Raw genomic sequence first — 12619 nt, forward strand, 5'->3', positions numbered from 1 at the left:
CTTTCCTTGTTATGTTTTCGGGGCTGTGTGCATACTCGATGTGATAGTTAATACACTTACCTTAAATGGTAAGTGTATGCCATGTATGATATATGTGATAGATACGATTGATTGCTTGTCGGTACGTGAACGATCTTTGGATATTGCACGTATTGCCAAGGGAAGAGATTAGTTCCTTACATGGATATTAAATAATAGTTTATATACAGTGCTCCTTCTATGGATAATATAGAGTTATTTCTATGGATAATATATAATGTTCCTTCTATGGATAGCATAGTGTCCCTTTTATGGATAGTATAGTGTTCCTTCTATGGATAGTATAGTGTTCCTTCTATGGATAGTACAGTGTTCCTTCTATGGACAGTATAGTGTTCCTTTTATGGATAGTATAGTGTTCCTTCTATGGAAAGTATATAGGGTGTTCCTTCTATGGATAATATATATATAGTGTTCATTCTATGGATAATATATGTGTAGAGTGTTCCTTCTATGGAGAATACATATGGTATGAATAATAGTTATAGTTCTTTTAATAGGTATTATGTGACGTTCCTCTTATGGATATTTATACAAAGGTAAAAGTATCAATACGTGTCTTCGGATACGTTAAGAAGTATATAAGAATGAATTGTATGTTGCCTGATTAACTAGAACTCACTCAGCGTAGCTGACTTTTAGTATGCACGCATGTATACATGTTTATTGTGAGAGCATGAGGAGGACACATGACATGGATTGAATGGCTGACATCTGAAGATGGAAGAGAAATAAATAAGATGTTGAATATTATGTTTTAATGAAAAGATCAATTGTTTTGTATCGAATGATTAAAGTAAACATTTCCACGAAAGTTTTAATAAACTCTGATTTGTAGAACTGTGTTTATGAGTAAATTCGACGCTAAAGTAGGGCTACCGGGAACGGGGCCTTACAACTTGCATTCTTGCATTTTACTCACCTTATTACTTAACATAGGTTGAGTAAATCTTAAGGTTAGATACTTTAACCCTCTTTCGAGCAAACTTATATTTTAAAGGGTTATTATTATAAATTCTTAAATAGTTACATTTTAAACCTTGAACTTTAATTGTTTACTTTTCTCAACATTTATTTACTTAAAGACTTTCAAGACAACCTTTATAAATCCGAGACTTCTTTCCTTTTAGGCATTGTTCGTTAAACCCGTTGTTCCGACAAATCTTCAAAATATCATCTTTCAAGTTTATTACTTGAACGTGAGTACTTTCATACCCATTTTTCTATCTTTTATTTTGGGGGTGACATTTCATACTTATTCAACTAAATGCTTTATTTACTTGAGTCTTAAACCACAAACGTTATTGTATACTTTACTTAAATATTTGCTCGATTTGGTGTTCTATGATTATATGCTTATGTGTTTATCGCGTTTGGTTGGTGGAACTATAAAATCCTAGTCTATTTGGCATCACCTTATAGCAAGGTGTCGATAATGTAATGCAATTTACGATAACTATAAAATCCTAGACTATTTGGCATCCCCTTATAGTTAGGTGTCGCTAACGTAAATCTATTTGCGATTTTATCCAAATTATTGCTTTTATTTATTGTTTCGTATACGATTTTTGTGGCTCTTTCTTACTATATATCTATATGCTCAAACTTATGAGTTGCTCACCAACCTTTGTGTTGATAAACTTTATTTTATGAAATGTTACAGGTTTACATCTTGTTTGATTATGGAGCTTGAAGAAAACGTCACAAATACCTTTAGGATATTAGGAAAAAATGAACAATATTTAATTTGCTATATTTTTGTGATATCTTGTTATGACTATTTATGTTTATTTGTTATGTGACATTTTCGATGTTGTAAAATGAAATGAGTTTGTTAAATATTGTCACTTTAATTAGTGTATTGTGCTTATGGGCAATCGTTACACCTCGGCATGTTCCGCCGCTTTTGGTCGGGGTGTGACAATTATAGGTACGGGTAAAGATACAAGCACGTGTATTACGGGTACTGGTATTCGTTTAGAATATGTAGAGGCTTTTATTAGGTTTCCAACATTCATTACGTAACCTTCAAGCGGGATTTTCAAAACATAATATATATTAGTTGAATAGTTCATTCTTTATGAAATGTTACAGGTTTACATCTTGGTTGATTATGGAGCTTGAAGAAAACGTCACAAATACCTTTAGGATATTAGGAAAAAATGAACAATATTTAATTTGCTATATTTTTGTGATATCTTGTTATGACTATTTATGTTTATTTGTTATGTGACATTTTCGATGTTGTAAAATGAAATAAGTTTGTTAAATATTGTCGCTTTAATTAGTGTATTGTGCTTATGGGCAATCGTTACACCTCGGCATGTTCCGCCGCCTTTGGTCGGGGTGTGACAATTATAGGTACGGGTAAAGATACAAGCACGTGTATTACAGGTACTGGTATCCGTTTAGAATATGTAGAGGCTTTTATTAGGTTTTCAACATTCATTACTTAACCTTCAAGCGGGATTTTCAAAACATAATATATATTTGTTGAATAGTTCATTCTCAATCTATATGTGTATATTCATATATTGTGTATTCGTATATTTTTATTTCATGTGTGTGTAATTGTGTATATCATTAAATAACATGTATTAAATTTCTCTCTTGTTTTTTTTATAGAAATTGAGGAAGCAATAAACAAAGAAAATGAAAAGAGAATGGATTTTATATTATGGTGGATTTGTTTCATTTTTAGTTTTAGTATTATGTTTTGGTTGTGGTATTATGGCATGAGGTATTACAATTTTGGTATTATAGATAATTGATTGTTGGTACCGTACCGTTATCGATACCTAGTTTAATGGAGATTTTGTGTTAAAAGAACAAAGGGGTACCAAAGAGAGTAATACCCAAAGTACATGTACCCATACTCGTTCCTGTACCATATAATTCGGGTACGGGTATGGGTATCAAGATTTACTTATTTTAGGTACGGGTAATTTCGGGAACAAGTACGGGTACGGTCCCGATCTCATCCCTAAATTACAGAGAAGAAGGATATAAGCTTGCATAATTACTAATTCCTTCAGTTCCTAGCATTGTTTAATTAATCGATTATTCCGACTTACATTGGCAAACCTCATATTTTCGGGTACGGGTATATGGTACTTATTTGAGTTATATGTGAATTTGCAGGTCCGGGTGCCCGTCCGACGAAGAAATGACGAAAAGATGGTGTTTTTAGGACAATAATTGTCACACCCCGACCAAAGGGCGACGGAACATGCCGGGGTGCAACGATTGCCCATGAACACATGACACTATTTAAAGTGACAATATTTAAACAACTCATTTTATTTCATAACATCATAAAGTCACATAACATACTTGTTCACAAGATAATCATAACAAAATATAGCAAATAATATATTGTTCATTTTGCTAATATCCTAAAGGTCTTGATAACATTTCTCCACGATCTCGAGTCAACCAAAAGGCAAACCTGTAACATTGTATAAAATAAAGTTTATCAACACAAAGGTTGCTGAGCAATTCATAGTTTTGAACAATTATGTATATAATAAGAAATGCCACAACTTGTATACAAAATGATAAATAATAGCAACAATTAGGATAAATGAAATCGCTGATAAAAATACATTAGCGACACCTCGCTATAGGTTAGTTTAGGATTTTGTATGAAATCGTTAATAAGAATACATTAACGACACATTGCTATAAGAGAATACCAAATAGCTTAGGATTTATGAATCAACCCTCCAAAAGCGGTAAACACATTAGCATATAAGCATGTAAGCATAGAACACCAAATCGAGCATTTATTTAAGTAAAGTATACAATAAAGTTTGTGGTTTAAGACTCAAATATAAAACATTTAGTTTGAATAAGATATGCAATATCACCCCCAAAACGAAAGATGGAAAACGGTGTATAAAAGTACTCACATTCAAGTATAAAACTTGATTGGTAAAGACGAGTGATCGGAAGGACGAGGTTTAACGAGAAAAGCCTAAATGGAAGAAAGTCTTATATTAGAAAAGTTGCCTTGGAAGTCTTTAAATAAAAATAAATGATGAGAAAAGTAAACAATTAAAGTTTATGGTTTAAAATGTAAATATTCAAGAAATTATAACAATAGTCCTTTAAAAATATAAGTTTGCTCGAAACCAGATTAAAGTATCTAGCCTTAATATTTACTCAACCTATGTTAAGTAATAAGGTGGGAATAAATGCAAGAAAGCAAGTCACTTTGTAATGTAGATACTAAAACGTGTTTTAACGAGTGTTCGGGTTGTTGGTTCGGGTCCTGATAATTGGTCAAACCCAAAGTCAACTTTCCAAAATAATAAATGCTATGAGATAACTCCATATAATTTAAGAAGGCTTAACCAAGTATGTAGTTCTATTGTTTTAGAACTAACAACGCCCGTTAAGCGGGTGTGCGGTTTTGTTGGTCCAAACTTTGTTATAAGATCAAGTTGGACTCAACATTCCAAGTACTTTGAGAAATATTTATAATCAGTTTATAAACTATTTTTAAAGAAATATACAAGTCTTGATAGCTAGAAACACACTTGTGTGTCTTAAGGAGTGAAAATCAGTTTGGTTCGGTTTTCATCTCACAATAAGTTCATGGATGGTTCCACATGCCCATATATCAAAGAACTTGTATAATAATTTATAAATGATGATACCTAAGTTTTACAACCAAAAAGTTAACAATAAAGTCTTTAAATGAAAGTTCGGTTTTCGGTTTGAATCTTTTTTCGGGTTAAGACTGAGGTAAGATTCTACAAACCCATAACCATAGAACTTATGAAAATGATTTTAGAAACTTAAGTCTAACAATAAGCATTTTTAAACAATTATTTAACAAAACCAGTAAACAAAGTTCGGTTTACGGTTTAGAGCTATTTACGATTAAACCGAGGCTAGCCTCTACAACCCATAACCATGGAACTTCATAAATATGATATACAAACTAAAATGAGCAGAAGTTAAGCATGGTTATTATGTATAAACAAGTTATATAAGTATATATATATCAAGGACTACAAAAGTCCTCCATGTAGCCTTGCCTTACGAGGCCCAACAATTCACCGACCGAGGCCGGAAAAGTGACCACCAAAGGAACAACGGGTGTATATTATATATATGTTGTGCCATAAGCTTCAAGTATTAATTAAGACTAAATAAACTAATTAAAATGCAAGACTTGGTCAGTTTGACTACTAAAGTTAAACTTATCAAAAACATGAAAATAACCTTGAAAGAACCTTGAATTTGAGCTAGGAAAAGAATTATGAGCAGGAATGAATGTAGGAGAGGGTCTTGTATTTATAGGATAAGATTAAATGGGTTAAACAAGAGATTTAGTTTGTAAAAACCGGATTTTAGGTAATATAACAAACAAGAAAACACAAAACTGCAGATCTGGTCTGACTGTCGTCGCGCCACGAGACCACAAGAGGGCTCCCCCATCGTGTAGCGCGATGGGATGGGTGTCCAGGAAATTTCAAAGTTTTAAAATTGGCAAAAATGGTCCCTGAAGTTCGTTTTAAAAGTTTTTAAGGCGTTTTAAGGACCGAAAAGGATGTTTTCGAGAACCAACAAGTGTAAAACAATATTGTAACATAAAATCCATCATTTTTATTATATCATAAGTTTCGATTTACAAAACGGGTCGGTTTACATCAAACGATTACAAAATGAATACATATCGGGCCCGAAATTGACGAATGTCACAAGAATCAAGAATATGCCAAATGTGCATGAACATGCCAAGCAAATTCAAGACCATGCCAAGCTAAGATGACCTGCACTGGCAGTGCCAAGCCAAAAATGACCCAGCACGATCATGCACTTTATGTGCATGACCGTGCATGCCGAGAAGATGGTGCTGAGAGTTGACCCAACGCGACCGTGCACATTTCCAGGCACGAACATGCATATTTCCAAAGACAGATAGACCATGCACGATGGTGCATCAGAAAATGTCGGATATGCACGATCGTGCACTTTATGTGCATGACCGTGCCAATTCATAGAAACTGCAAATCTGGTCAGCCGAAAATGAACCATTGACTTACTAAATCGGTGCACGGCTGTGCACTTTTTGTGCATGACCATACACCACATCCAGACAACTTATAAACATTCATTTATCTTCATTTGTGGGGTGTGAAGCCTTGGTGATTCTCTCTCAATCTTTGCAAAATTTTTAGTGTGTTTCCAAGAGAGTTTAAAGGCTTCCATCATCCTCAAGATCCTTTATTCCAATCTCCAAGTTTGATCTTAGTTTGCATTCCTTTGTTTTTGAACATGTTTTTTAAGCTTATTTCTATTTTGTTCTATTAAGCCTTATGGGCTAATTACTTTGTTATCTAGACAATGTTTAAACTCTTGCTAATGTGATATATTATCTATGCATGATTTTGGTATATTGGTGTTCTTTCAAGAATATGGTTGAATTTATGAGTTGATATTGATGGTGTTCATGCTTTTTAGAGTTGCATAACCTTGTTGGTTTTACAAATGTTTAGGCATTCATGTTGGAAAACTATGTTCTAGATGTTTGCTTGTAAACTTTGAATGTTCATGTTTTCTCTGTTTACATTTCTATGTTAGGAATGACTAGTAAAGATTAACTTGGTTGTAATATTGTTGATGAGCATGGAACCTAACACTTAATATTGGAAAATTGATGAGTGTTGTTATGATTCTTGACTTGGAGACTTGCTAGTTAAAGTTATATAAGTTGATATTAATTTCATGAGTTTAATTGACTAGTTTATTGTAATTTTAGGTGGTTAAAATGTTTGTTCATGCTAGATTTCCTTTAATTATGAGACTTTGTTGTTTTGACAAACAAGTTTGTCTATATTTATATCTTGATTGAAAACCTATCATGACGATTATTTGCTAGTATTAGGTTGCTTGATCGTAATCTAATATTTATGTTTAGATTCATGATGTTTTGTCATATCATTGCTATTTTATCATGTTAATAGAGTGGATTCATGTCTAGGTAGTTTGTTGGAGTGATTGTTTTCTTGCATTGTTACTTGCTTTGTGTTCATTTCATGCTAGTTTAGTTCATTACAATTCAAATTTTGATTTACTTGTTTGGTTGGTCATTTACAAAGATTTAGTAGTAGAAAGTTGTTGTGTCCATGGATTGATACTTCATACTCGGTTCTTGCCAACACTTTATTACAAACGATAGGTACACTTGTCTTTCGTGTATTGGTTTAGTTGTAGGTGAAAACCTATTTTAAAACTCGATTTGTGTGGAACTTTTATTCATATATATATATATATATATATATATATATATATATATATATATATATATATATATATGAGCTAGTGTATGAAAAGTGGACTTCAACATAATCGAAATTTTAATAGTTAGGTTTCATCTTATTTGGTTGTTCTCACATAGATACACTGAATTTTGAAATACATAATTTTCTAAACTTAGAAAGCATGTTTAGTTAAAGGAAAGATATGTTTATTGAATTTGATTTTCTATTGCATATTGTAAAGTGAGAAAGGACTTGTAGGTTTTGGCTTTGTACTACTAGTTGTCAAAATATGGGAGTTCGGGACTATAATTTAAAAGCGTAGCATAAAAAATTTGCTATGTATTATGTATTGAGAATTATAATTTCAATAACGAAAAGAAATCCCCACTTGTAGTTAAATAGTTGGTGCGAATCCAAATTTTGCTATATGTTATTATGCAATTTTTTTTTTAATTTTAATGTATTCTATTAATTTAAATAACAAGGATTTGAGAAAATAATTTTTGGATAAAAATAAAGTAAAAAATAGATGAGATGTTGAAATTAATTGATGTTTGAAAGGGGGCGCATTAGTGAGAAATTGAATGTTTTTGAAAAATGGATACACTAAGAGAGTTTTGTGAAAATTTAAAATAAAAGTAAACAAGATAAAAGTATACATAGCTGATTTTGAAATTAAATGGCTTTTGAAAAAGGATAAACTTGAGAGAAAATGAATGTTTCTAACAAATGGATGAAAAGCTTATGCAGGAGTTGAAGTGGCGTGTTTGCTAGAACTTAAACTAAATGTAAAAACTAGATGTGTTGAAATTAAATGACGTTTGAAAGAAGATGGACTGGAGAGAAAATGATGTATATGAAAGATAGATGAAAATCTGATGTAAGGTGTGACGCGACGTGTTTGCAAGAGTTTAAAAAAGATGCATTGGAAGGTGTTATAAAAACTGCTCATAAATCAGACCGGTAAACAGATTCATAATTTTTAAATAAACCGCTCTATAAAAGTGTTTTGATATGGGTTCCTACCAAGCACTACAAGTGCTAATGATCTGGTTTCATACCAACTAGACAATGAATGAAGTGACATCCCACCCACAAGGCAACAAAGTGATTATTGGATAAACAAAATAGCTTACGATCAGTCACACTTTTATAAAATGAAGCATCATCTGTTTTGTAAATGTGAAAACCAACGAACCCACATAAAAAAGAGCAAGAACCAAATGGGATAAAGGCACCAAGAAAACATGTCCATAATAACAAAGAAACATAACAAATAAAATCTCACCAATAACAATGCTATTGATATAGTCTTAAAGTGTAGGATAAGGACAAGCCTTAAAATAGAGAGGTTGCTCCCTATGAGAGCCCCGTCTCCGAAGGCCCTTTCAGTGAGACACAAAATAGTAAGCCATGTTACATAAAATGACTATAAGCCTCGAAACAATCGGACAAGAGTACTAAATGATAATAGTAAAATACTGATAATGTATAAAGTTGATACAAATATAATAGCAACAAATAAAGAATCAAAGGGACAAAAAAACAATATACTAACACCATCAAAAGTACATTTGTGCTCTCTACCAATTTATATGTCAAGACATGCCAAAACAAGACTAAGGCTAAAGCAAAAGCAAATGGAAAAAAATTAAAGCAGAGTAACGGTCCATGACATATAAAAACAAGTTCTATACACTCCTAAAAATCCATGACCTTAAGCCGACGGCTCCAAGAAATCATATCCCCGATCATGTCCTTAGAGAGCTGCAAGTTTAACAAATCATGTTTGAGCCTTTCATCCAATGCTAGTTTTGATTTGCCTCTACCTCTCTGTCCCTCGACTATGAGGATTTCCACAGTTCTCACTAGAGTCGTCATGTCCATAATAACACATACTTTTAAAAAACGAATACTTAGACCACCCGCAATGCAGGTGGACCGCATTTTCTCTCCTCTATAATATTCTTCTTCTAAGCCTGCTTGTTAATATATATTTTTCACTCACTCTATTCTCCTCACGTTCTCTCCATTCGTTTTTTTCTCTTCCACTTCAGTCCATGGCCTTCACAGACGAGAACATATATAAGCTTGGCTAGCATGTGGTAATTATACTTTCAATGTACATAAAACAATTGTATTGTTTAATTAAATCTAAGGTGAATAACTAAGCACACTCGAAATGTGGTTAATTCATAGTGAAGTATACATAAGGGTGTAAAGAAAGTTTTTTGGTCATCTATAGTTTGAATGGTTATGGAATAATTATGTTGGGCATCTAAGTGTAACATGATTCGTTTGGTCGGATTTAAAATATATTTTATTAAAAAGTATACTTTAATTTAAACAAAAACATATATCAATAACCAAATTACATATAAAATATTACATGTTGATGTTCACACGTTAAAGTACTCCAATATATATATATTCTTTTAGCGTCTTAAAAGTTTTTCAAATTAATTTTCTATAACCATGAAAAATGATTGAAGAATATAGTTGTAAGATGATAATCTCATTTTTTTTTCTATTGATCTTAAATCGTCATCAAATTCAACTTGTCTAGAAAGATATTGGTGATACTCATAGGTTTTTTTTTAATTATTTTTTATTTTTTGCTGTGGTAAATGGTGTATTTTATAAACCCATGATGCATGAAGTTTAAAACAATTGTTTACGAAAATAAATACGATGCATAATTGCATCTCTCAAAAATAAAAATGGTTATTTATACAAAATTAAAGCAAAAGAATTAAGCAACATGCAAATGTTTTCCTTTTATCGTTTGGTGAACCGCTAGAAGTGTAATTGAGTTAAAGGTTGGCGTTTTAATGTCACCAAAGTTATAAAAATGTGAATAGTTATACAAATGGTGTGATATATATATAATATTTTTCAAGAATACCATGAAACATTCAAAAAGAACATATTCAAGCCTATTATCACTCGAAACGGATTGTCGTTTCTTTCAAGGATCTAATAGGTTGAAATTTTGCTTCCTCTTTCGTGATTGTGCGGGTTGGACCGTCAATTGCACTTAGTAGGATGGCTAAACTTTACCTATATCTGACCTGCGTGTAGGTTTTCCTCATCCTTTTGTTAGAAATTCTCTGTTTTGAATAACCGTTCGACGCGCGGTTGTTAATAGGTTAGTGTTCAGTTTCCTCTCATGATTCATGCGGATAGACCGGCACTTTCATTTAATGGGATAACTGAACTTTTCCCCTTCAACTGACCTGCGTGAAGGTTTGTCGTTTTTTGGGTTTATGCGGGTTTTGCCGCCTTCCCCACACAACGACTTCACGTAATTATGCGGTGAAAACCAGCATATCCGTGTTGAATAAATTAACCGTTCGACGCGCGGTTGTTAATAGGTTAGTGTTCAGTTTCCTCTATCATGATTCATGCGGATAGACCGGCACTTTCATTTAATGGGATAACTGAACTTTTCCCCTTCAACTGACCTGCGTGAAGGTTTGTCGTTTCTTGGGTTTATGCGGGTTTTGCCGCCATCCCCACGCAACGACTTCACGTAATTATGCGGTGAAAACCAGCATATCCGTGTTGAATAAATTAACCGTTCGACGCGCGGTTGTTAATAGGTTAGTGTTCAGTTTCCTCTATCATGATTCATGCGGATAGACCGGCACTTTCATTTAGTAGGATGACTGAACTTTTCCCCTTCAACTGACCTGCGTGACGGTTTGTCGTTTTTTGGGTTTATGCGGGTTTTGCCGCCTTCCCCACGCAACGACTTCACGTAATTATGCGGTGAAAACCAGCATATCCGTGTTGAATAAATTAACCGTTCGACGCGCGGTTGTTAATAGGTTAGTGTTCAGTTTCCTCTATCATGATTCATGCGGATAGACCGGCACTTTCATTTAGTAGGATGACTGAACTTTTCCCCTTCAACTGACCTGCGTGAAGGTTTGTCGTTTTTTGAGTTTATGCGGGTTTTGCCGCCTTCCCCACGCAACGACTTTCCACGTAATTATGCGGTGAAAACCGGCATATTAGTGTTGATAGTTCATAAAGTAAAAATGTAAAATCATCAGCGTCGATGTTCTAAGGAGAATCATTTCCATTAGAAGTGGCTCTTGGCCTTTTCTTTACAAATTTGGAATTGATCTACATGCAAACTGTGTAATTGAGCTCCCTTCCATGTTGTTGGGATGGGAGTGCCATCGAGCCGATACGCACCTGGTTCGGGATCTCGTTCTTTACGCAGCATGTAGTCTCCACATTGAAGCTGGAATTTTATTCGTGTTTTCCCCAGCTGGGGTTCTACACGCATCAGCCTGCTCAGCGATCATCGCGCCACGATGTGCGCGAGCGTCCCATCTCTGACAAATGCTTCGACCATGTCCTTTACGTCTATGCATTCTTCGGTGTTGTGGCCTTTTGTCCTGTGAAAGTCACAGTATTTGCTCTGATCAGCATTGTGACGATGTCGGATTATTTGAGGCTTTGGCCATGGGAGCTCTTCAGTAGCGAATATCTCGGTGACGCTTTTGGTGAGCGGCGTCCATCTGGAGTTCTTGTTTGACTGTACGTTATCCCTTCCGCCTAACCGATGCTGCAAGCCGGATGAGGTGTCAAAGTTTACCCTTGACTGCCAAATGCCTAGCTTTCGCTTTTTGTTTAATCGGGCGGTAAGGACGTTGTCTTCCCTTGTTTTCTGGGTGTAGAGGTTTGTGCTCTGAGGGAGATCTCTACCCAGTTGCTTCTCCGTTTCCGCAAAGCGTTTAGCTGCTGTCATGATGGCATCCCATGTGGATGGCATGCCATCTTTACCCGTTAAGGTGCGAATGAGCTCTGGGTCGTTCGCGCCCTGAATAAAGGCAGCGCGAACAAGATCTTCGCTAATGTTACCCAGACTTAGCTTCTTTGAATTGAAGCGAGTGATGAAGTCTAGCAAAGATTCATCTTTTTCTCGAATGCACTTGAGGATTGTCCATTGCTCTTCGGTATACTTTCGTTGTTGGCTGAAGTGTTGGCTAAACTTCTGTTGGAAGTCAGCCCAGTCGTAGATGTGGTTGACCGCTAGACGATCGAACCACGCTCTAGCAGCCCCGACAAGCGTCATTTGGAACATGTAACACCACGTGGGTTCCGTCCAACTACTGACGGTTGCCCCCGCTATGAATCTGTTCAAATGATCATCTGGGTCGGATATACCATCATATGTGCCTATGCTGGACATTTGTTTGGCACTTTTTGGGGCAATTGCTTCTGCAATGTCCCTTGCAAATTTGGACGTTCCTGCATTTGCAACATTTGGTCTGAATGTTTTGGAGAAGTCA

Source organism: Bidens hawaiensis, unplaced genomic scaffold, assembly GCF_021521415.1.
Source record: "Bidens hawaiensis isolate Kalapana, Puna unplaced genomic scaffold, B.hawaiensis_p1.1 tig00050418_1, whole genome shotgun sequence".
Lineage (NCBI taxonomy): Eukaryota > Viridiplantae > Streptophyta > Magnoliopsida > Asterales > Asteraceae > Bidens > Bidens hawaiensis.